This window comes from Lolium rigidum, chromosome 4 (genome assembly GCF_022539505.1).
Source record: "Lolium rigidum isolate FL_2022 chromosome 4, APGP_CSIRO_Lrig_0.1, whole genome shotgun sequence".
Classification (NCBI taxonomy): domain Eukaryota; kingdom Viridiplantae; phylum Streptophyta; class Magnoliopsida; order Poales; family Poaceae; genus Lolium; species Lolium rigidum.
Genome location: NC_061511.1, coordinates 51,804,988 through 51,828,434, shown reverse-complemented (window position 1 = coordinate 51,828,434; position 23,447 = coordinate 51,804,988). Strand labels below are relative to the sequence as shown.

Here is a 23,447-nt window from a genome sequence, read left to right as displayed (position 1 = left end):
GGCGGCGCTGGCCTCCCTCCATCTCCCGCAACCAGGACCGACAGGTGGGCGGCCCAAAGTTCCTTTTTTTTAACAGTTTCATCTTCTGCTCCAAGCGACTTGAAATGTCAGTTCGGCTGCTGCATATTTCACTGGAACTCATCGCAAATCGTGAACCGAACCAGCAGAAAATCACGGCAAGAAAAGCCCTTTCTAGACGCGATACGCGACTATAAGCCTAGATTTTGTTTTTCGAGAATACGAAGCCTAGATTTTTTACTTTGAATTGAGGAGCATCTGCTGGGAAGGAGCAAAAATTAATTTGTTCAGTGTTGGGCTGCAGCAACCGACCGCCAAGATCGGAGGTATTTCGGGAGAGGGGCACCCATGAAGCGCAAGGCGAAGCGGAAGTGGGGCTTTGTTGCGGGCAGAGCAGGCAGAGTGGACTCTGTCGGGCTGCCTCCCAGGCATCTTGGTCATCGCCAGTCAATCCGCAGGTCAGCCCTAGCAAAAATCCCCTCCACTGTCATCAAAGTTGTCCGTTAATGAGAAGTAAGATACCATGGGATAATTGTAGTACAATGTCTTGTTTCTGCATGTATATGTGTAGTTGCATCCAATGTTGCAGTTGATAATTTGATATGTTGAACCAGTAGGGTACGTAATGTTCTCATTTTTTTGTTTCATATTTTTATTTCCACTGATTGTTCATGCGACATCTGAATGCCATGTTGCAGTTAGATCTTGTACACATGTTTTTTGCCTGTTTTTCTATGCTTTATATAACGGTTTTCACCCATGCCATTTTTGAGGGACAGTGTTATAAGGTCACACGTACTTATATGTTGCTTGCTTCTTTTGACTACAGGAAAGGAGTTGGATCCATGAATGAAGCATTACAGGGTGAAGTGGGCATCAGGAGCCGTTTCAGTGCATTACGCATTCGGCAGATTATGCGGGGTCTTACACCCGGCAGCAGGGATATGTTGCAAAGTATGGATTTGAGCATTTCAACCGCATTGGGAAGTTCACTGTCCACGAGCCGCTGGCTGAGTGGATAATGGGGAAGATAAACCCTCCATTCTCTGAGTTCAGAATTAACGCGGACAAGACAATAGTTTTCAGCAAGTCCCTTGTTCAGAAAATTTTGGGTGTACCGTCAGGGGGAAGACCCATTGTGCTGCACGGAGAGAAGACGGACAAAATCGAGGAACTACGGGCTCTGTACTTAAATAACGGACTAAGGGCATCCATCCCCCATGCTGTTAGTTTGCTTAAGAACAACGAGGACGAAGAGTCCTTCATGAGGACATTTTTTCTTATTGCACTTGCAGCCGTGCTCACCCCCACCACTGGAAATACAATAGACCTTGACTACCTGTGGCCCCTTGAAGATATGTCAAAGGTTCAGGACCTCGATTGGGCTGGCCATATCACGGAGCATCTGATGGACGACGTCCAGAAATTTCAGTTCAAGTCCAGGGAGGAAAAAAAGACCAACTTCTGGGTTGGCGGGTGCTTGCCTTTGCTCATGGTTTGACCTCTCAATTTCTCCCCTCCTTCCCTCCCTCCTGTTGTACACTAGTGCACTGATGACATGGATTTGATGCTGCTGCTGGCATTTCTTTTCTGTTGTTATTGCTATGGTGATTCTGCAGTTATAACTTATAAGTACTTCATGTTGCACTCTGTTTGATTTAGTTGATGCTGCAATTATGGTGGTAATGGCGTTCTCAAGTTAAACTTATAAGCCATTCATTTTGCATTATGATTTTGTTGTTGGCATTTCTTTGTTGATGCCAGTGATCTGCAGTTATATTCAGTTCATACTGCAGTCCGTATACATATCTTCTTCTCTTTGTTATTGTGATTCTGCAGCTTGTACACTTTCCTATTTAAATAAATCGTATGTAGATTTATTGATGTTATCCTTTTCAATGCCAGATTTTCTTTTGCCAAAAGCGTTCATAACTTTGTTTATACTATGAACCTTGTTTCAAACTCTGCTTTTGTAGATTGCTTACATGGACCACCTGGATCTTCCTAGAGGACGAATTGTAGACCGTGAAATTAACTACTCAGTGCCCAGGATCTGCCATGTTTCAAAGCATGATTTCCAATTTATCGCGATTGCTGACCTGCATCGTCAACATTACAAGTTTGCCACATTTGGAATACTTCCTGTATGTTGTTTTCTCTACCTTTTTCACTTTGTAGTTTGTGTTTGCAGCATACAATGTCTAAAGGCGAATTATTTTCCCATTCTTGCTTTTTATGGGTATTATGCAGTTCCGTAAAAGAACACCGTACGCTGATAATCTAAAAACCGAGACAGAAGTAGCAGAAGATGATCTTCATACTTTCTCCAACTTAAAGGATCAAGTCTTATCAGGGCAATGTGATCTTAAAGAAGTAGATGAGGAAAAATAGATGAACTTGCACAGGAAGTCCAACCTGAAATCCTTCGGTTTACAGAAACAAGCATCCATCATTCCCCTTTTGGAAGAACTGATGTTTGCTCAAATCAAGGTAATACTGAGGAAAGTCGTATAGATTATTTTAATACTTCAAGGAGCACCATGATGATACCACACGATTAACAGGAACTAAAAAATCCTCTAGCTGTGGAAGGGGCAGTTCTAGCCAGAATACTACAAAGGCGGCTCTGACACCCTCTTCATCTGAGAAATCAGGTTACCATGTCAGCGTGCATGCACATATGCATCAAATCTTAATTGCTTGTGGATTTATTTATCTGTGAACTACTTTTGTACAGAAGAAGACAGTGCTCGAGAATACAAATCTTTTGAGTCGGATGCTCATCCAACACCTCCAGAAGCTGATTATGGGGTAATATTTAGGAGCTGTCTATCTGGAGCACAGATTGAGAAAGTAAACCCTCTTATCCAGAAGATTCAACCAGAAGCTATTGTATTCGTAGCTACCATGAGGAACTGCGATGTTCAACTACCTAGTCCTCTTCTGGTATATTTCTGTTCTTCTATATCAAATGTGCAGCTCACTGTTTTTTATATGAACTGGTTGTGGTAGCTACATTCCAGCTTTCAATATTCCCTGGTAAAATCCTGCCATTGTCAAGTTCTCGTGAACTTTCTAAATGATTGGATAAATGATTCTTTCTTGCTTCACAATTGAAACCATGCCTTTTCCGTTCAGCCTGAGTTTTCCTTTATTGGTTCTTGCGTAATGACATCGAATCTTGTCCACACATAACCAGATCATTTCGAAGGAACGTGCCTTAGCCACAGCTGCACACTTTCCGGATGAAAATGGGACTGTCACACTTCAGGTGCCAGGCAAGAGTGAGAAGTGGCGGCCGAGATTCTTCATAGAAAAAGGCACATGCATGCTTGCAGGCAACTGGTTGGACTTCGTGTGTGACAACCAAGTGCAGGTGGGCGACATCTGCATCTTTGTACCGGCAAAGGGCGGAGAAAGTTCCGCATTCATGGTCCATATAATTCGTGCTGAAGTTACTCATCATAGGGCTGTTAAAAGGGTTCGCACAAGCCATGATTCTTCGGTTGATGGGGAGGAATGACAAACCCAGATGTCGACTCGGAATGCAAGAGACTGATGCCTGTTAAAGGTTATAACGACTTTGTACAGAGCAACGCAGGGACATGTGTCTGTTTGAATTGATGGGGAGGAGTCAGGAGGAAGCCTACCACAGTCCAGTGTTGTTTTCGTAGACCAGTTCTAGTTTGTGAAACAGAATGATGAGAGTTAGGCAATTAGCATGTAGAAGCTCTTCCTGTTGGTGCCCTGTGCGTCTTTGGCATGTTTTCTGCTCTCTAATCAAGGTATGCATATAAGGCTGACATATTTTGGGCTTCTAGCTCAGCTTCTAGACTTGTTAAATTCAAGTTTTTTTTCCAGTAATTTTGCATGCATCAACGAGTATTGCCAGTTCTTGTTTGTCGTTCACAGACTCTGGTATCAGTAACAATGTAACTTCTTCTATGAAGTCAATGAACTCAGCATAAATAAGTAACAAGGCCTGGTGGCAACTATACATAAATATGTACTAATGGACGAAAGACTTCACCATACATTGTCAGCAAATACATATGCTCAAGTTGTATCACATGCAAAGGCAGAAGTGTGCATTGGCTCTAAGGTGTCTACAAACCAGTTCGGTGCTCTACTATTACCTTGGTAATACTATGAGCTCCCTTTTAGCCTTACTAATCAGTACAGTGAGCAGGGTTGCAGATTTGTATGTACCTCCTATTTGGCCATTTATATATCTGATTACTGGAGCACAAAGTCTTCAGGGACTTGCTGTACTCATCTTCAGCAATTCTGAAGGTTGGTGACAGTGCACCTTATGTTACTCAGAATTTCTGGTAGCAAGAGATAGTGAACTATTTTTTCGAGAAAATAAATGGCAGACACCACACCACTGTCTTTTCTTCAGATTCCAAATCGATGAGTTCCTCTAAGGTAAGCATATACTACTGTACATCTTTTTTTTTTAAGGTTAGCGTATCTTTTGTTAAAGCTGAATGAAGTTCATCTCTTGGAGCGCTACAGCAAGTATATAAATGAAATCAACAATGTCTTCTAAATAGTTGTTTTTGATGTGTATGACCAGTACTCCTTGACCAGCTCGCGAAAGAGCGATCCTTCAGTTTCCATGAGCTTTGTAGGCCTGTCATACTCCACTACTCTCCCTGGAAGTGTTCACATATAGCTCATTAGTATGGAAAGATCCACAATACATTTGGTTTCAACTATAATCCACATATTCCATATTAACTGATGCTGGTCAATAATAAGGTGCCGGTAAGAGAAACATACCGTCACTCATTGCAAGCACCATATCACAGTCCATAACTGTTGGTATACGGTGAGCAACTGTAATAACAGTGCAATTTTTGAATTCTCTCCGGATCGTTTTCTGAAGGACGGCATCTGTTGCGTTGTCTATAGAAGCTGTGGCCTCATCAAGAACTAAGATACGGCACCTTCTCAAAAGTACACGTCCCAGAGAGAAGAGCTGCCTTTGGCCCATGCTCCAGCTTCGATCCATCTTCCATAACTATTATGATAAGCTCTTAATCAGTACTATGAAGGAGATAGTTACAAACACCATGCTATCGCGATGATGTAGCTAATAGGCATATGCTAAGACTACTAACTTGTTTGACATATATAGGGCAAAAGCATTTTGACACCTATTTTGATTTTTCGAGATAACTAGAGCATAGCTTTATGTTCAGATCTGAAGTCTCCTACCATGTGAATCCAATCCCTGTTCTTTCTCCCTGGACCGCTTCAAGAAGTTGGCATTTGTCAAGAACCTGCAGCACATTCAAATCCACTTTAGTGATTCCTTTTGAAATGCAGCATACGTGATATGGTCCTAAAGAGAAATGCCTCATGACTAACAAATACATTGGGTTCTTTTGGTGTAACGCCTTTTCATGTTAATGTTATCTGTTCATTGGGTTTGGGTAAGACGAGAAAAAGCAACATAGATAGTTGTGTACATTTTACCTCCCATATTTGTTGATCTGAGAATTGCCCAAGAGGATCTAGATTGTATCTTACTGTACCCTGAAAAAGTGTTGGATCTTGTGGAATGATACCCAAACGCGAACGCAGGTCATGTAAGCCTACTGTACTGATGTCCATGGAGTCTATAATTATTTTCCCTCCAGCAGGTTCAACAAGTCGAAACAGCGCACCGATTAGTGTTGTCTTGCCACTTCCTGTCCGACCAACTATACCAATCTTATCTCCAGCTTCAAACTTGCAAGTGATTCCATGTAGTACAAAGGGAGCATCTTTCCTATACCTAATCTGTTGAATGAAAGTCAATTGCATAAGTTTGTTAATAGGATGGTACCTTGTACATGTAAATATTTACCTTCAAATCTGTAAGCTCCACATTGCCATCTTTGGGCCAATCTGGTGCTGGTCGATTTTCTCCGACAACTTCGCTGCTTCACTTTTTATGTCCATGTACTCGCCTCACCCGTTCCACCGAAATTATTTGATTTGCAAGCTTGCATTGGTTTTGAATAGAAAAAACAAACGACGTGTTCGGGGAAAGACCATAGGACGAGTGCCATTCCCACAAAACCTGTCCAAAAGGAATTTATCATACCATTCGTAATGTTAATTTATCGAATAGTGTGAAATACATATAGTTAGTTGACTCTGGCACATACACATCAGGATTAAAACTGCATTTCATAATGTTAATTTACCAGGGCTAAAAGTTCCTTGAGGGAGAAGAACCATGAGAAAAGCAGAAAAAGAAAGAACCACGGCGCTCATTATTTCCAGTACGTTGAATCAACCATTCAGATTCGTCGCAAAATTATGGAAACATGGACTGGCATTCTTGTCAACAAGATCCAAATTTTCAGCAAAGAAACGATCTTCTTCCCCAAAGGCCCTTACTGTTATAGCCCCTGAAATTGATTCACTCAAGTGATTTGCTAGAGTAGACTTGGTAGTGCCACTGATCCGCATCAATTCCTTAGCCGTGGCTAGATAGTACCTCTGCATGAATTGGAGTATGAAACCAAATAACCCAAGAAACGGGGATGATCCATAGAGAAAAGAAGTCACACCAATTACCTGCAACCTAGTTGCCAAAACAACCATTGGCACGGATATAAGTAGAACTTCCCATTTAACAACAGCCAATACCCCTAGATTGCCATATGCATTTAAACCGGCAGCAAGGCTGAACATGAAAGCAAATGGAACATCAAGGTCAAGGATGTTCAAATCCAAAGAGACCTGCATTAGAAGAGAAAGGGAGCAAGTTAACCCCTCATGATAAACTCTCCAGGTGTAGAACAAACGTATAATTGCTTGTACTATCTATGTCCATGTATACAAGACCACTCAATCTTGTCTTAAGTCAAATGGTTTAAGTTTGACCAAGTTTACGTAAATAAATGTCAATATGTACACAACAAAATCAGGATCGTCAGGTCTATCATCAAATTAGTATGCTTTCAAACTATATTCATTGGGCATTGTAGATGTTAATATTTTTCTATAAATCTGTTCAAACTTAAACATGTTTGATTAAGATAAGACTAAGTGGCCTTGTATACATGACCGAGGGAGGGAGTATATCTTCTTTAAGAATTCTTACCCGGCTAAGAACTCTTCCTATAGGAGTAGTATCAAAAAATGACATGGGTGCACGAAACAAGGAACTCGAGTAACTGGGAAAATAAGAATCTTGATGTCTGAATCCCAAGGACAACGACTGATAAAGATCTTGATAGCAAGAAGAACATTGTGCAAACTCCGATAACAATGTACACATTAATTAACTTCAGTGTACTAATATGAGGATTTTGGACATTGGCGGCCATCCACGAACTCTGGGCTATCTGCCCAGCAATGAAAATCATGTGAGAAATCACAGCAAAAGAGGCATACACCAAGCCTTTATTCTGCTGCAAGTAATACATATAAGGCTTAACACCAGCATCTCCAGTTTCCTTTTCCTCTTTCTTGATCAGTTGATCTGCTGGTGATGGCTTCACATAATCTCTATATCTGCTTCCATGACTACCATCCTTTTCATTTATCGATGTTTCCTTAGCTCTGCGAGGGGGTATGTTATTGAGATCTGAAACACCACTAGTATCTTTATGGCCATTTACAAGGTCCTTAAATTCTTTACAATCTGCCAACAGAGTTTGGTAAGATCCAGAACGGATAACCTCTCCATCGGACATTAACTGCCCAAAATACATCAGTAGTATCAGATGACATTGACTAATAACTAAAATACTGCAGATAAAGATAATACATAGAGGAAAAAATATCCTCATATGGTTACGTCTTTCAAGGTAGAGAGAGATACCAAAATGGAGTCAAATACGGGCAGAAAATCAACTTGGTGGGTCACCAACAGGACAGTCTTGTCTGATAGAGCACCCATTACATATTTCTGTCAGAAAGCAAAGAGATTCATAAAACAATGAGTAAGCAAACAGAAACACACCATTTGGGACTGATGTAACAAACAAAATTACAACTCCAGTTATTTTTTTCACATGACTAGAACCGTAAGGGACACTATAAGAAATAACAAGTTATTTTTTTTTCACATAACCGCCATCACCTTGGCTGCTATGATGTTGCCTGTGCCAGTAGTGTTGGCAAAGAGAAGGCGAGAATGTCAACTAAAGGTAACATTACTTGGAGTTGTGGTTTTATGTTGCATCAGCCCCAAAAGGTGTGTGTCTGTGTAATTTACTCTAACCCAGTTTCACAATCAAATGATAAAACAATTTGCACACTTCCTATATGACCTTACATTGAAGAGTCTTGTTGCTGTGTGGGCATCAACAGCACTGAAAGGGTCATCAAGAAGATATATATCTGCATTTTGGTATAGTGCACGAGCAAGCTGGACGCGCTGCTTCTGACCACCACTGAGGTTTACTCCTCTCTCCCCAATTTCAGTACAATCTCCATATGGCATCATTTCAAGGTCTTTGACCAACGAGCACCGTTCAAGTGTGTCTTGGTATCTTTGCCTGTCCATCGAAGATCCAAACAGAATATTGTCTTGCACAGTTCCTGTTTGGATCCATGCATTCTGAGAAACGTATGCTATTTTCCCACATACTTGGATCTGAAATGTTTGTCCAAAGATCAGTAATTTGATATTAAGCACTTACGAAGAAAGAATTAATAAACATACTTCAAGTTGACAACTATAGTCAAATAATTTTTATGCGATGGCTAGGGATCGGACTATCGATCCTAGCATCCCGTCGAACCACCCTGAATTGTTCGATCAGAGTGTCTTTGGGCTCGTTGGATTTAGTCCTCAGAACATGCACCCTCACAGCTACAGACTAGCTATTACTTGCTCCGTTCCAAAATAATTGAAAGTTCAATGTTCGTTCTAAGTCAATTGCTCTAAGTTTGACCGGTTTTGTAGGAAAAAAATCTGTACATTTGGTTCCTTGAAGTCACCATAATACAATGGTTCATATGTGTTCATGAAAAGTCGAACAAACTCATAAATTGATACCCATGTGTTTCGTGGAAAGGTGAAGATAGCATACCATGCCTTCAGTCCTGGGGACTTCTCCCAGTACAGCAGCCAAAAGTGTCGACTTTCCTGACCCTACCTCTCCACAAATTGCAACCTTTTCTCCAGCTTTGACTACCAAATTCACATTCTTCAGAGTTGGTTTTGGTGGATTCTCATCCCATGAGAGACTGCACGAATTCATCGCTATATGGTAATAATCAATTCCAAGATGGTATCTCTTCCTCACTTGCCCGTTCAGCTCGGGTGCATCAAGGAACTTTACTATCCGAGTGAAAGCAACCTTAGCTCGTATCACAACCGCAATAAGATCCGGTATTGACCTTACTCGGGTCATGCACAAGACGCAGAGTTGCCACGAAGGTGAAGACATTGCTCGCATCAAGAGGGATTTCCAAAATATAGCATGTGAGGAAGGTAGCTGCCGAAGCCAAAACAAAGCGACACCCGAAGAGGAAATTGTTGTACACCCTCCTAAGCCGGAATGCCCATAACCACTTGTACTCGACCTCCCTCAGCCCCTCGATGACCTTCTTGAAGTGGCCTTCCCATGCATATAGTTTCAAGACCTTCATATGAAGTAGTGATCGGGACATGGCCTTCAATCTCACATCCCGTGCTTCCATAAGCTTACTCGGAATCCGTGTTGCAGCTTGGCCAATGGAGCGCTGCAGAGCACATTGATGACAATGACGACTAGCGACGAAATCATCGCGGGGCCAACCGCGCCGTACGTAATCGCCGGACCAATGCGAGCCGAACGCTTGTTGTCCATGTCCGATGGAACCGATACGGGAATTCCCCGATCCGGTAGGCGTCGACGGTCACATAGTTGATGATTTGTCCGGAAGAGTGCTCCAGCTTCCCTTCATTTGACAGCCTCTCGTTGTTTCTTATAAATAGCGGCGGACAGAAGGACCTCACCTGCAGTCCTAATCTCCGAGTGCGGAAATACCACTGCCTCTGCGACAACGATTCACAACATTTGCACACGAACATTACGGCAGCAAGCACACATCCTTGGTATTCAAAGGTCCCTTTCCCAAGTGATACATTGATGAATGCCTTGAGAAGTATCGGGCCTGTAGATAAGGTGAGAATCTTGAGCAATGCAAAGAAACCCGAGACCAGGATCGCATGCCCGTGGCAAGAAACAATTGTCCGGAAGATTGATGGCGTGGCGTCCGACCCCAACGACTGCTTCAGCTTCTCCGTGAACATCAGGTACTGGCTGTGTGCTCGATCTTTGGCGCCTAAAAGTGGCATGTCTTTGTCCTCAATGGGCTTCTCATAGCCCATATTCATCAAAGGATTCAACCACCAAAATGACATCTCGCTGAGAAAACCAGCTTGAGCAAAAGGAGTTACCTCGCCATCAGTCTCCGTGTTCAGGGGCTTGTATGAACCATCTCCAATTTCTCCATAACCCTCTTCATCATGGCTTGGTCGAATGGCATAAATAAGGAGGAGAGCCGCACCTGGTAGGGACAGAAGATCTAAACAAGCCTTGACGGTGATGATCTTGTGTGCAACAATATCAGCAACTGAAGAATAACAGATGAACGCTGTGAAGATGCTCTGCAAGACCGACCAAGACCGAACAAATGCCGCTCCAAGGAGCCGAGGCCTGATGCTGAGAGCCAAGTTGGTAAGGATCAAATTCAGTCCTTGAGATAATGCTACAAGACACCAATAAACAGAAGCATCCTGATTGAACACCAGCATCCAGAGCCCTAGCTCAAGATAAACCAAACCCAGGCAGCCATTGAACAGCGAGAGCAGCCCAATGTAGTCGTGACTCGAGCGCGGAAGCTCTACTCTTTAGAGTTTTGACAATCAATTGGAGAGCGAGCACGGATACAAGCGGAGCGGTGATGCCAACCGAAACCAGACGATTCATGCAGGTAGAGGAGTTGAACATTTCCTTTGAAGCACATGAGGCCACACCTGAAATGTAGTCATGGAGTATTGGAGTGAGATGATCCGCCAGCATATATGCATAGTGCTGGTCAACAGATAGCTATGTATGTAACATGAGCGGAAGGGTGAGGAGAGCACCGACTTGTGAGGGAACCCGGATGTTCAGCCTCCGTTGCACACGGGGTGAATCAGCTCCTCGTTACGTGCCCGAAACCATGAACGAGAAACTAGTCAGGACAAATAAAATCGAGGAGCCCGGAAGCTGGCAAGTGTACGTTCAATAGCTGTTGCACGTACAGCTAGATCAAAAGAACAAACCGCGAAAGAATGGGATCGAAACCAAGACTATGCGCGAAGAGAACGTGGCTATATCACCCACATATGCGAGAAGATGCGAGTGATAACAGGGCCGGACGCGAGGAAATCACCTTGTGGTCACGACGGCCAGACGCGAGCACGGTGCAGCTCCGGATTTGAGTTCCACAGCGGTAGTGTCAACGGCGACACGGCCGGCGGCCGGCTTGAACCTAGCTTGGAGTCTACGTCGAAAACCCGGACTAGGCCACCCGATATGGACGTTACCGGTGCCGGGAAGACGCCGCGTGGCTGGGCCGGTATCTCCGTCACCGGCACCGGCAAGACAGGCACGAATGCACTGGATCTCGTGGTCACCGATGATGGCGACGACCGCCGCGGAGTCGGGAAAGAAGGCTGGCCGCGAATCATGGCTGCTCCCGGTTTGCCTCAACGCTCCAAGAGGAAACGAGAGAGACTATGAGATTGGAGTGACAGCGCGCGCGGGTATACATTTTTAAAACTATTCCTCGACTTAAAAACATAGTACTCCATTTGGAGTGACAACGCGCGCGCGAGAGTACTGTATTTGTCAACTCTTCTTATGTCCATCTTGTCATATTGTACTCCTGGGATGATTAGATATGATATTTCTTAAGAGCAATTTATATTCTCTACAATTCCCTTGCACGCTATTATTATTGATACACTTTAACGAGTCAACTTGGCAGGTACTACTAATTTTGTTTGTTCATACAATGCCTTAGCCTTCCATTATTAAGGAATCAACATCAGTACCAATTTTCGAAGTTTGCGCCAAGAACCTTCATCACATGTTGTTCGATAAACTCCACATGATGCTCATTTCTTTTTGACTCTTACCATATGCATCAAGTTGACAATCTTAATTAATCGCGTATGTTAATATGGAGCTTTGCCACCATTCGACACAAGGGAATCAATCATCTATCCTTTTTGTTTTGGCATTATTCATTGACTGACTAGACCTGGTTTGTCTGCCAAGGAACACGAACCCAGGAAGTCAAGTTATTTGGGTCGGAGACAAGCAAACCAACCTGTGGTTGGATAGTTACACTAGTGGAGAAGAGGCCTTTGGTCCCAAGCAAATGTCCCACTGCTGAACCAAACCGGGTCCAATGCCCCCATTGGACCCGGTTCGTTTCTGCCCAGGACGACCCCACCCGCTGGCGCTCGTCCCGTAGCGGCCTTTGGACCCGGTTTGTCATACAAACCGGGACTAAAGGGTCCACCGTAGGGCGCGGCAGGCCGTGTCAGTCGTGGGGAACCCTTTAGTCCCGGTTTGTATGACAAACCGGGTCCAAAGGCCCCCCTCTGGCTATATAACCTTGCCCCTGCCCAAGTGTGAGCCACACTTAGCCATTTTTTCACTATCTTCACAAGAGGGGTGTATTGCTTTCCTCTCTTCTTCACATGCACAAGAGGTGTTCGATGAAATGCTTAAGAGGATTTGCCACTTGAGTTTACACAAATCAAGCCACACTTAACTTGCTTTTTTCTTCTTCATCGAGGTTAACAACTTTATCCTTTTCATCCGCAATTGATAAAATGCATGTGTATATATACATCGTGATGTTCCGTAATGGTTTTGATCAGCTTAATTATATCATGCGGATGAATCGGCAATGGATGTACATTGACCGACGGTTTGACGAGTTCACTCGCGGGCCCGGATAATTTTATGGCCGTGGCGGAGGCAAACAAACATGGTGGCTTCATGTATTGTCCATGTGTGGACCGCAAGAATACCGTAAATTACGCTCGCTCGAGTCTCATTCACAGCCACCTTCTCGCGATCCGGTTTCATGCCCGAGCTACTATTGTTGGACCAAGCACGGAGAAAGAGGGGTTATGATGGAAGACAATGACGAAGAGGAAGAGGATGATGACGGTTATCCCAATTTCCCCGAATACGATGATACTCGCAGAAGGCAATGAAGACAATGAAGTAGAAGATCAAGAGGCACCAGATGAGCCTCGCTGATGATGATCTTGGCCGGTCCATTGCCGATGCAAGGAGAGAATGTGAAACCGAAAAGGAAAGGTTGGCCTTCGACAAGATGATAGAAGATCACAACAAATTGTTATACCCAACTTGCGAAGATGGCCATAAAAAGCTAGGCAAAGACACTCGGAATTGTTGCAATGGAAGGCGAGAACGGTGTCACCGACTCAGGATTTGGAAAGTTGTCGACAATAATTAAGAGGAAGCTTCCAAGGGGTAACGAATTGCCCGCCGACACGTACGAAGCGAAGAAGATTGTCTCGCCCTCTAGGATTAGATGTGCAAAAGATACATGCATGCATTAATGACCGCATCCTCTACCGCGATGAGTACGAGAATTTGGATGCATGTCCGGTGTGCACCGCATTGCGGTATAAGATCGACGAGATGACCCTGGTGATGTTGAGGGCGAGCGCCCCAGAAGAGGGTTCCCGCCAAGGTTATGTGGTATGCTCCTATAATACCACGGCTGAAACGCTTGTTCAGAAATAAAGAGCATGCTAGGTTATTGCGATGGCACAAAGAAGACCGTAAGAAAGACGTGATGTTGAGGCACCCTGCTGATGGCTCCCAATGGAGAAAAATCAATAGAGAGTTCCCAAACTTTGCACAGGATGCAAGAACTTACGGTTTGGTCTAAGTACAGATGGTATGAATCCTTTTGGAGAGCAGAGCTGCAGCCATAGCACCTGGCCTGTGACTCTTTGTATATATAACCTTCCTCCTTGGTTGTGCATGAAGCGGAAGTTTATTATGATGCCAGTGCTCATACAAGGCCCGAAGCAACCCGGGAACGACATTGATGTGTACCTGAAGCCATTAGTCGAAGAACTTCTACAGCTCGTGGTCCCTAGCAGGTGTACGTGTGTGGGACGAGCACAAGCGGGAGGAATTTGACCTAAGAGCGATGCTTTTCGTAACCATCAATGACCGGCCTCGCTCTTGGTAACATTTCGGGACAGATCAAACAAGGGATACAATGCATGCACACACTCGTTTACATGAGCTCGAAGGTGATTATTTGGAAAAAGGTCGAAGGTCGTGTATCCGGGGCATCGTCGATTTCTTAGGCTTACCCATCCCGTAAGAAAGAAAGGCAAGCATTACAACGGTGAGGCCGATCACCGGAGGAAGCCTCCCCATCGTGATGGTGTTGATATATTTGGTATGGTCAAGGATCTAGATGTAATATTTGGAAAGGGTCCCGCCGGCCGGTCCGTTCCGAATGACGATGCCGGACACGCGCCCATGTGGAAGAAGAAATCTATATTTTGGGATCTACCCTATTGGGAAGTCTTAGAGGTCCGCTCTTCAATCGATGTGATGCACGTGACGAAGAATCTTTGCGTGAACCTCGCTAGGCTTTCCGGGTGTGTACGGGAAGACAAAAGATACACCGTAAGCACGGAGGACCAAAGCAACGTTGGAAAGACCCCAAAAAGCTGCATGAGAGAGTTAAAGGATGTCATTTATCCAGCCTACGCTCTTACAAAAGCGAGAGAAGGAAATATTTTTTGAATGTCTTAGCGAGTATCAAGGTCCCGTCCGGCTTCTCCTCCAATATAAAGGGAATAATAAATATGGAGAAGAAAACATTCCGTAACCCGAAGTCTCATGACCGTCACGTGATAATGACACAGCTTGCTTCCGATTGCATTGAGGGGGCTTCTACCGGAAAATGTTCGACCGCCCATTGTGAAGCTATGTGCATTCCTCAATGCAATTTCTCGAAGGTAATAAATCCAGAAATTCTACCGAGGTTGCGTAATGATGTGGTCCAATGTCTCGTTAGTTTTGAGCCGGTGTTCCCACCATCCTTCTTCAATATTATGACACATCTCCTCGTTCACCCGGTCGATGAGATTTCCATTCTCGGTCCCGTGTTTCTACACAATATGTTCCCCTTCTAGAGGTTCATGGGAGTCTTGAAGAAATATGTTCATAACCGTGCTAGGCCGGAAGGAAGCATCTCCAAGGGCTATGGAACGAGAGGAGGTCATTGAATTTCGTGTTGACTTTATTCCCGACCTTAAGCCGATTGGTGTTCCCGAATCGCGGCATGAAGGGAGACTAAGTGGAAAAGGCACGCTAGGAAGGAAATCAATGATATGTAGGGACGGGATTTCTTTGACTCAAGCACACTACACGGTTCTACAAAGTTCCACCTTGGTGGCTCCGTATATCGGTGACCACAAGAGCTTTCTACGCTCCCGTAACCCGAGGCGATCGAACGATTGGATTAGATGTGAACACATGTCGACTTTCGGCGGTTGGTTGCAAAAACATCTCCCGAATAACAAACATATTGAAGATCAGCTTGTACTTGCTGGCCCGCACACCATCTTCGACCGTAGTGACTTTCCAAGGGTACGAGATAAATGGGAATACATTTTACACGATCGCCCAAGATAAAAAGAGCACCAACCAAAACAAGTGGTGTCCGGTTTGATGCAATAATGAATGAAAGCCCAAATGACACATATTATGGTTACATAGAGGATATATGGGAACTTGACTATGGACCTTCTTTTAAGGTCCCTTTGTTTAGGTGCAAATGGGTCAACAAAACAGGAGGCGGGGTTCGTGTAGACAAGTTGTATGGAATGACAACAATGGATCTCAACAATCTTGGGTATAGAGACGAACCATTCGTCCTAGCCAAGGATGTGGCCCAGGTTTTCTATGTGAAGGATATGTCTACCAAACCAAGAAAAAGGAAACATAAGGAAACAAATACATCAAACGATGAGCCAAAGCGCCACATAGTTCTTTCCGGAAAAAGAAACATCGTGGGAGTGGAGGACAAGACAGACATGTCGAAGATTATAATCAGTTTGATGAAATTCCACCCTTCGGAGTGAACATTGATCCAATCATCAAGTTAAATGATGAAGATGCTCCATGGTTACGTACGAAGAAGATTAATTAAATGATGAAGATGCTCCATCATCAAGTTAATTGAAGAATGTTCATGGCACAAATGAGTATCTCAACATGGCAATCAATTTCTCATTTATTTTTGTGTAATCATGTAACTGTATGTAAGATATTAAAAGTGGAGATGCGCCACGGGAGATTTCCCAACCCTTTCCCCAACACTGTTAGATGAGATGTATGTAAGATATTAAAAGTGGCTTGTTGATCTGCTTGGCAAGGCTTATCGATGCTCCTTTTTTAGGCACGGCACCTCTTCTACTTTGTCTTGTTCCTTCGACAGGGCGTCGTGCGCTACATGCTTTATCTCATCGAGCGAAGGCGTCCACCCATGCGTTCTTATCCTCGCCGACATCTTTAGTCCCGGTTGTACCCACCAGTCGGGACTAAAGGTTACCCACACGTCCTTATCCCACCGATCTGTTTTGTTAGATGACACAAAAAAGGATCTTTAGTCCCGTTGTACCCACCAGCCGGGACTAAAGGTTACCCACACGTCCTTATCCCACCGACAGCTTTTGGCGCCACCGCGTTCCCGCCTATTTTTCTTCCCGCGCTTTCCACCGCTTCCCGCCTCCGTCCTCCCGCCATTTTTTCACTATATATATGTGCTTGGCCTCCATTTACATATCACATCTAGACTCATATCTCGCAAACCTCATCACCAGGTCACATGGCTTCCATCGTATCTCTAACCCTCCGGGAGGCGGAGGCGCTTTGCGCGTCGAACTACCCCTCGCCCGCCGGGCTACCGCGTCCCTACCGGCTGGTTGCCGAGCGTCGGAGGGGTACCGGTCCCTCGTGTCCCTCTAGGTGTGGCGCGCGAGATGGCCATCACGAACCACTACTACTTCGAGCTCACGCCGAGCAGCGGAGGAATCCCCGTGGCATCCCGACTACAGCCCGACTTGGGAAAGCTTCTTCATCAATCGGCGTGAGAGGGCGCTCGCCGAGCACGAGGAGGGCGGCCCGCCTCCTTCGAACTTCAACGAGGCCGGCCGTCGGGCCGTGGTGGCGCGACCGAACTCTCCAGGGCATCATGGCCCACCGTGGCCCCCGCCCTGCGCTACCCTCGGTCCCAGCCCACGCGTGCTCTCCCGCCGAGGTTTGACTACCGCGACCCCGATGCCGCCGACGATGATGACGGCGACTACGACGACTACAAGGGCGAGTACTATAGGGCTAGGCACGAGTATGACCGAATGACTCGAACAGTCGAATCCGGCCATGTATCTTAATTAATTTTCGCTTGAGCTAGGCACGAGTACTATAGGGCTAGGCACGAGTACTATCCGGCCATGTATCTTAATTAATTTTCGCTTGAGTTCGTACTTTAATTCCACATGTAATCTGGCGGGAAACTTTTCTCATCATCAGCGTCTGCCACAACGACTTTATTGAAAATACAATAAAATAGATAAACAACTAGTCTAGTCGCGATCTACTCATCGTCGGAGGTTGTCTCGGTCCAAATGTCGTCCCACCGAGGGTCGTTGTCGGCCCAAGTTGTATTCGGGTTATCGAGCTCGAACACGGCGACGGCCCGACGGTGGCGCCTGTTGGACCTGCGTTGTGCCCGGAGGTCAGCCGAAGAACGCGGCGGTGTTGTCGACGTCGTTGGGGAACCGCGCCTCCACCGGCGCATCAACTCCTCGTCGTGCTCGGCGATTGCGATCCGGCGCCGCACCCGGCGGTGGCGGCGACGGTCCTCGTCGTCGACGAGGCACGGCGTCGGCGCGAGGAACTCCGCCTCCTCTAGCGATTCGACGTCTGGGAAGTTCATGTCGCACCGTGGCCGCCGAAATCGCCATGCGGCCGCGTCGTAAGCGCGCGCCGCCGGCTCCGGGGTGTTGTACGTGCCGAGGGTGAGCCGGAAGCCACCGGCGCGCATCTCGGCGTAGAACCTACCGTTCGGACGCGTCCGGACGCCACGGAAGCCGGACGAGCCGCGACGGCGCGGCGGCATCCCGGCGACGAATGAACGGAGGCGACGGCGACGTGTGGTTCCGCGCGCAAGCGGCGCTTTATAGCACAGCGACGCGACAAGTTTGGCGACAGGTGGCGCGGGGAAGCGGCGGGGCGTGGCACGTGGAAGCGACGGCGACAGGTGGCGCGGGGAAGCGGCGGGGCGTGGCACGTGGAGCGGTGGCGGCGGTGGACACGTGTGGCAGTGCGGTGGCTTTTTTTTCATTTGAAATAAGGCGGGAATGAAACTTTTTTAAAAAAGTGGCCTTTGGACCCGGTTTGTATTACAAACCGGGACCAAAGGCGCTTTTGCGCGCGCAGCTGAAAACGCAGCAAAAATGGCCTTTAGTCCCGGCTTGTATCACAAACCGGGTCCAGAGGGTGCTTTGGTCCGGTTTGTAATACAAACCGGGTCCAAAGGGCAGTGGCGATATAGCTCGCCGTCTCCTTCCTCGCGCAACATCAATCGCGCGAGGAGGAGAAGCCGAAGCGCCGCCGCGGGCTGCCCGCTTGCCGCGCCGCCGCGCCGCGCCACCGCCGCCGCCACCGCGCCGCCCACCGTGCCGCCGCCACCGCCTCGCGCCGCCTCCGCCTCCACCTTGTCGCGCGCCTCCTCCTCCGCCGCGCCCGCGCCTCCTGCTCCGCCGCGCGCCGTCCCGCCGCGCGCCGCCTCCTCGACCGCCGGCCGCCGCCACCGCTCGCCTCCGCCTCCACCTTGTCGCGCGCCTCCTCCTCGCCGCGCCGCGCGCCTCCTCTGCCGCGCGCCCGTCCCGCCGCGCGCCGCCTCCTCGACCGCCGGCCGCCGCCACCGCTCGCCTCCGCCTCCTCACCGTCGACCTCCGCCGCCGTCGACGCCACCGCGCGCGCAGGTATGGTGCTCCCTCTCCCTCTCCTCCTTCGGCCGACCGGCGGCCGGCCAAGTTCTTTTTTTTTTTGTATTTTTTGTTAGATTGTTAGATTATTAGATTAGTTAGTTTTGTTAGTTTTGTTAGATTGTTAGATTGTTAGATTGTTAGATTGTTAGATTAGTTAGTTTAGTTAGAAAAGTTAGAAATATTTAGTTAGATTTAAATTAGTATAGTTAGAAAAAAAGTTACAATTTGTGTCGACGCCACCCCCCGCGCGGACAACCTCTTCCCGCGCGCCGGTAGTGTCGGCGCCCACCACGGTGCCGAGTCCGTGGCGGTGCCCTGCCGGCGCCCGGCGGTGCCGAGTCCGTGGTGGCGCCGCCGTGACATAGAGTTAGGGTCGAGAAATAGAGAGAAGAGCGAGAGGAGGAGCGCCGAGTCCGTGGCGATGCCGGTAGTGCCGCGCGCCCCCAAAATACGGTCGTTCAATTCCCTCTACCGCTCCCGCTGTCGTTCCCGACTCCCGATCCGGATCGATCGATCCGGGGTCGTGGAACGCGGCGTTAGTACAAAAGTAGTGAAGTTTTTTATTTAGCACAATATCATGTTTTTTATTTATATTAGTATACATATATGATTTGTTTTCGTAGCTACGATGCCGCGACAGCCGCCGCGCCGTGGTCTGACTCTTCTAGAGGAGATGGAGCAGATGGGGGAGGTCCGGGACTGGGCTCCGCCGGGGGTGGCACTGGGAGGTCTTAGCTTCCGGTCGCGCACCTTGGTGCGGAATCCGGGTCCCGTTGTCGACCCGGATATTCTTTGGTGGAGGTCTTATGGGCCACGGTCATTTCGAGAGGGAGCCGGCCCCGCCGGGAGGAGGTAGCTCGAGCGCATTGAAGCGGAGGACCAGCACGTTCGCCGTTACATGTACGCGTTAGACAACATGTATAGGACCGGATGGAGCGTTATGCGGGGATCTCATGTTAGCTATGCTCCCGTTGTTGTTCCGTGGCTTTGGGGGTACACCCGGCGCGGCTCGGGACCCGGTCGGCGCCCTCTAGGACCCGGTCTGCGCGGTTGAGTGGTTGTAGTAGTGATTGATATGTATTAGGGTTAAATAAACATGAACCCGATCTATGTATGCATGTAATCGCAGTGATTCTGCTTTCAGCACTATATTATCGATCCTTAGTTAAGAACTACATATGTAACTCCATTTTCAGTTTTCTGCATTATCCTTAATTTGATCATATGATGGTTCCTATGTATAGCTTGCAGGTCATTGTAGAAAGCATGGAGAGAGATGAAATTCAAGAAAATTTCATGGAGGAACTCATAGCAAACGGTACTCTGGATGATCGCGACGACGACGTTATTCCAGATGATGGCGGTGACGATGTCACCGCAACTTATTTGAATGACTCCGGTGAGGGAGCGGAGAATATTGAGGAAGAAGATCCTAGTGGCGCCGGTGAGGAACAAGATCATCATAATGGCTCCCGAACTGTAGTTATCACCGAGGTATATAAATTAATTAAGCCGCTGTTGATCGACTAGATGCATTAACTAATTAAATTGTACTGACTATGAACTATTTCTTTTTTAGCCCTCCGGATCGAGCACTTCTTCAGTGAAGTCGAGGAAGCGAGGCCCGGCCAAAAAGTTGGATGACGGTGTTAGGCACGACATCACCCACATCGAAAAGGATGGTAAACCGATTGCTCCAGAGAAAGGTGCAAAGTCATTTATAGCTCAATGCGGAGTGCTTGTTAGGGACCACGTCCCGATCACCGTTCGAGAATGGCACAAGCCGAAGGGACTACAGGAGGCACGGAAAGAACTGATAACGGTACTGCTCCTTTCTCTCTACGGTGTTCAGAAATATCCTTGCACCTAATCTATTTTTGTAGTTGACGTTGATGAATAGGCTTTCGTTCATGAAATAGTTATTGTCACCATGCTCAGGGTTTGGATGACATACTAAGCGGGCGGACAGCTATCGGGATCAAAAGAATGGGCGAACTTGATGTAAGGCCTTTTGAGAATGCATGCAGGAGAAAGTATGGGAATGATGATTATGAGATGAGAGCAGCAGAGCTGATCTCAGCTTGGCAGGACGAAATAAAGAAGCCAGCATGGCATCCTTATAAGTTTATTAAGGCTGATGATGGAACCGACAAGGTATCTCTACTGACTTTGATCTTTGGTAGTTGTAGAGGCTATCTCTTCTTTTTGCTGAGAAATCATAATAATCACTGGATATTACAGGAAGTTGTAAATAACGACGACCCAAGACTGCGGGAATTGTGGCTTGATTATGGTGACGATGTGTGTAATGCAGTGAAGATCGCTCTGAGCGAAGTAAACGAGTACAACCCCAGTGGAAGGTATGTGGTTCCAGAGCTATGGAACTTCCAGAAAAATAGGAAGGCGACGATGAAAGAGGTGTTCAGGTACATCTTCCAGCAGATGGAGACACCGGGCAAGCGCAGGAGGGGTAGATGATGGTTAGCACTTGCAGGGTGTAGGCCACTGTTACCAGTAGTCCTGACATGGAAGTTGCATTATCTGCATTATGTTCTCTTCTTCATTTGACGATGGTGTTTCAGACCAGTGTTCGTTCTTAAACTGATATGATCGGTGAACTCAATAATAAGCCTTCTTTGGGCTCTGAGTGGTAGCTTGTGGACATTTATTTAGATTGTGCTTGTGCAGGTGTCTAGAGATATGTATTAGCTCTCTTCTCTGTGCGACCTTGTCAGTTGTACTCTCTGTGAGTAGTATTAATGAACTTGTTGCCATGGACATATATGGCACATGTCATATTGAGAGAACCTGAAGATGTATTCCGTTTTGATGGGTGGAGTGTCCACGCCTGCTTTTAGAGCTATTTGCTCGAAGTAAGGAGATGGATTGTCTGAGGAAGCACATGATACTGGAGAATCTAGAAAGAGCTTGGAATATCAAAATGCTCTATGATGTTTTTTTCTGGAGAAGCAACCAATGTGCTCTGGTATTTCTTTTCACTATATGGCTTGCTTGAAGATTGTAAGTTCTCGACAGAATTGGCCACTCCTCAAATTCTGAGTGTGGCAATGCTTTGAAGCTCATGAGAAGACACAAACATGTGAAATTATGAAGATAAATGTTCCATTAATCTATCCAAGACAGCAAAAATGACAAGTTCAGTATCACATCGAAATAAAAATTCAGATTTGTCAATTTAGTATTCATACGGTGGGGAAAAAATGGTGAGGGACTTGCACTTCCTCGAGGATATCAATCGACATGTGATCCCAGCCAACATGATTGCTAGCAAATCCCCGAACCGGCCACGAGAGCTCTCCTAAACCATGCAAATGCAATCCCTACTGGTCACAGCATAACAACAAAGTATCCGCTCAAAGGTGCAATCCCTCCAAATTCAGTACCCGGTGAACAACGAAAAACATTGATAGATCAACCTTCCCTTCCATGTTCAACCGTCTTCTCAGGGAGCAACCAGCCACCAAGACCATCCCCTACCAAGTTGCTAACGTGGCTGGGACCCAGCTAGCAATACCTTAGAAGTCGAGCCGTGGCGGAGCTGAGGAAGGAGCGGGGAAAGAGTAGTTCATAATCAAAATTTATACTGACAAATGCCATGATGCATAAGCACGCCCAGAAGAGACTACCATTGCAAATTTAACAGTCTAGAAATATGGGGGAAAAAACTACTGAACAAAATTTGAGTTTGTCTCTGCAATCCAGGTTCAGCAACCATATTGATCACAATGTAAGTCTTATTACCTATTCACCTTCGAACTTTTCTGCAAACCTGAAGCCAAACTATCTGGCACACACCCACATATAAATACATGTGCATTATTAGAACAATGCTATATTTGAGCTCCTATCGTGTGACTCATTAATTTAGTAAATACAAGAAATAGTACTCCTATGAAACAATCAGTAATTGTTCTGGTTACATGATTAGCATAGGTCTTGGTCTTCCTCAATGTATCACAATACTTGTCAGTTAAACAGTGCATATTCCAAAATGACAGAAACAAAAGCATTATGACATGCTACCTGCCTAGGATCTACAATGACAATTCTTTCTAAATACAGTATATTTAATACATGATCATATCATCAATATGATATAATAACAGAGTTCATTGAATCCCTGATATTTCAACACACATTGACCAATCCCAGATCCATCACCACAGCCTATTCAGATCAGTACAGTAGTACCTCATCATCAAACAGCTACGAGACATGCGTGTACACCTCGCCCATCACAACAAAAGTTGCATAGTATCTTTGCTTGTCCACCGAAAGAGAGATTTGCCCAGGATGTTGTAATCGTCCTGTATCTCTATCTTGATGGTCATCACCGCCACGACCT

The 23,447-nt window shown here is 46.2% G+C and overlaps 1 long non-coding RNA gene and 2 pseudogenes across 1 annotated transcript; 2 read left to right on the top strand and 1 right to left on the bottom strand.

Moving 5' to 3' along the window:
• The first annotated feature begins 366 nt into the window (after positions 1–366).
• On the top strand, positions 367–4,361 carry LOC124647043 (annotated as a pseudogene).
• Positions 4,362–4,566: 205 nt separating this feature from the next.
• On the bottom strand, positions 4,567–11,042 carry LOC124647042 (annotated as a pseudogene).
• A 9,789-nt stretch (positions 11,043–20,831) lies between these two features.
• Positions 20,832–21,394, top strand: LOC124708210. Its single transcript, XR_007005061.1, has 3 exons — positions 20,832–20,903; positions 21,020–21,235; positions 21,323–21,394. It is a non-coding gene; the product is annotated as an uncharacterized LOC124708210 (long non-coding RNA).
• Positions 21,395–23,447: the final 2,053 nt, after the last annotated feature.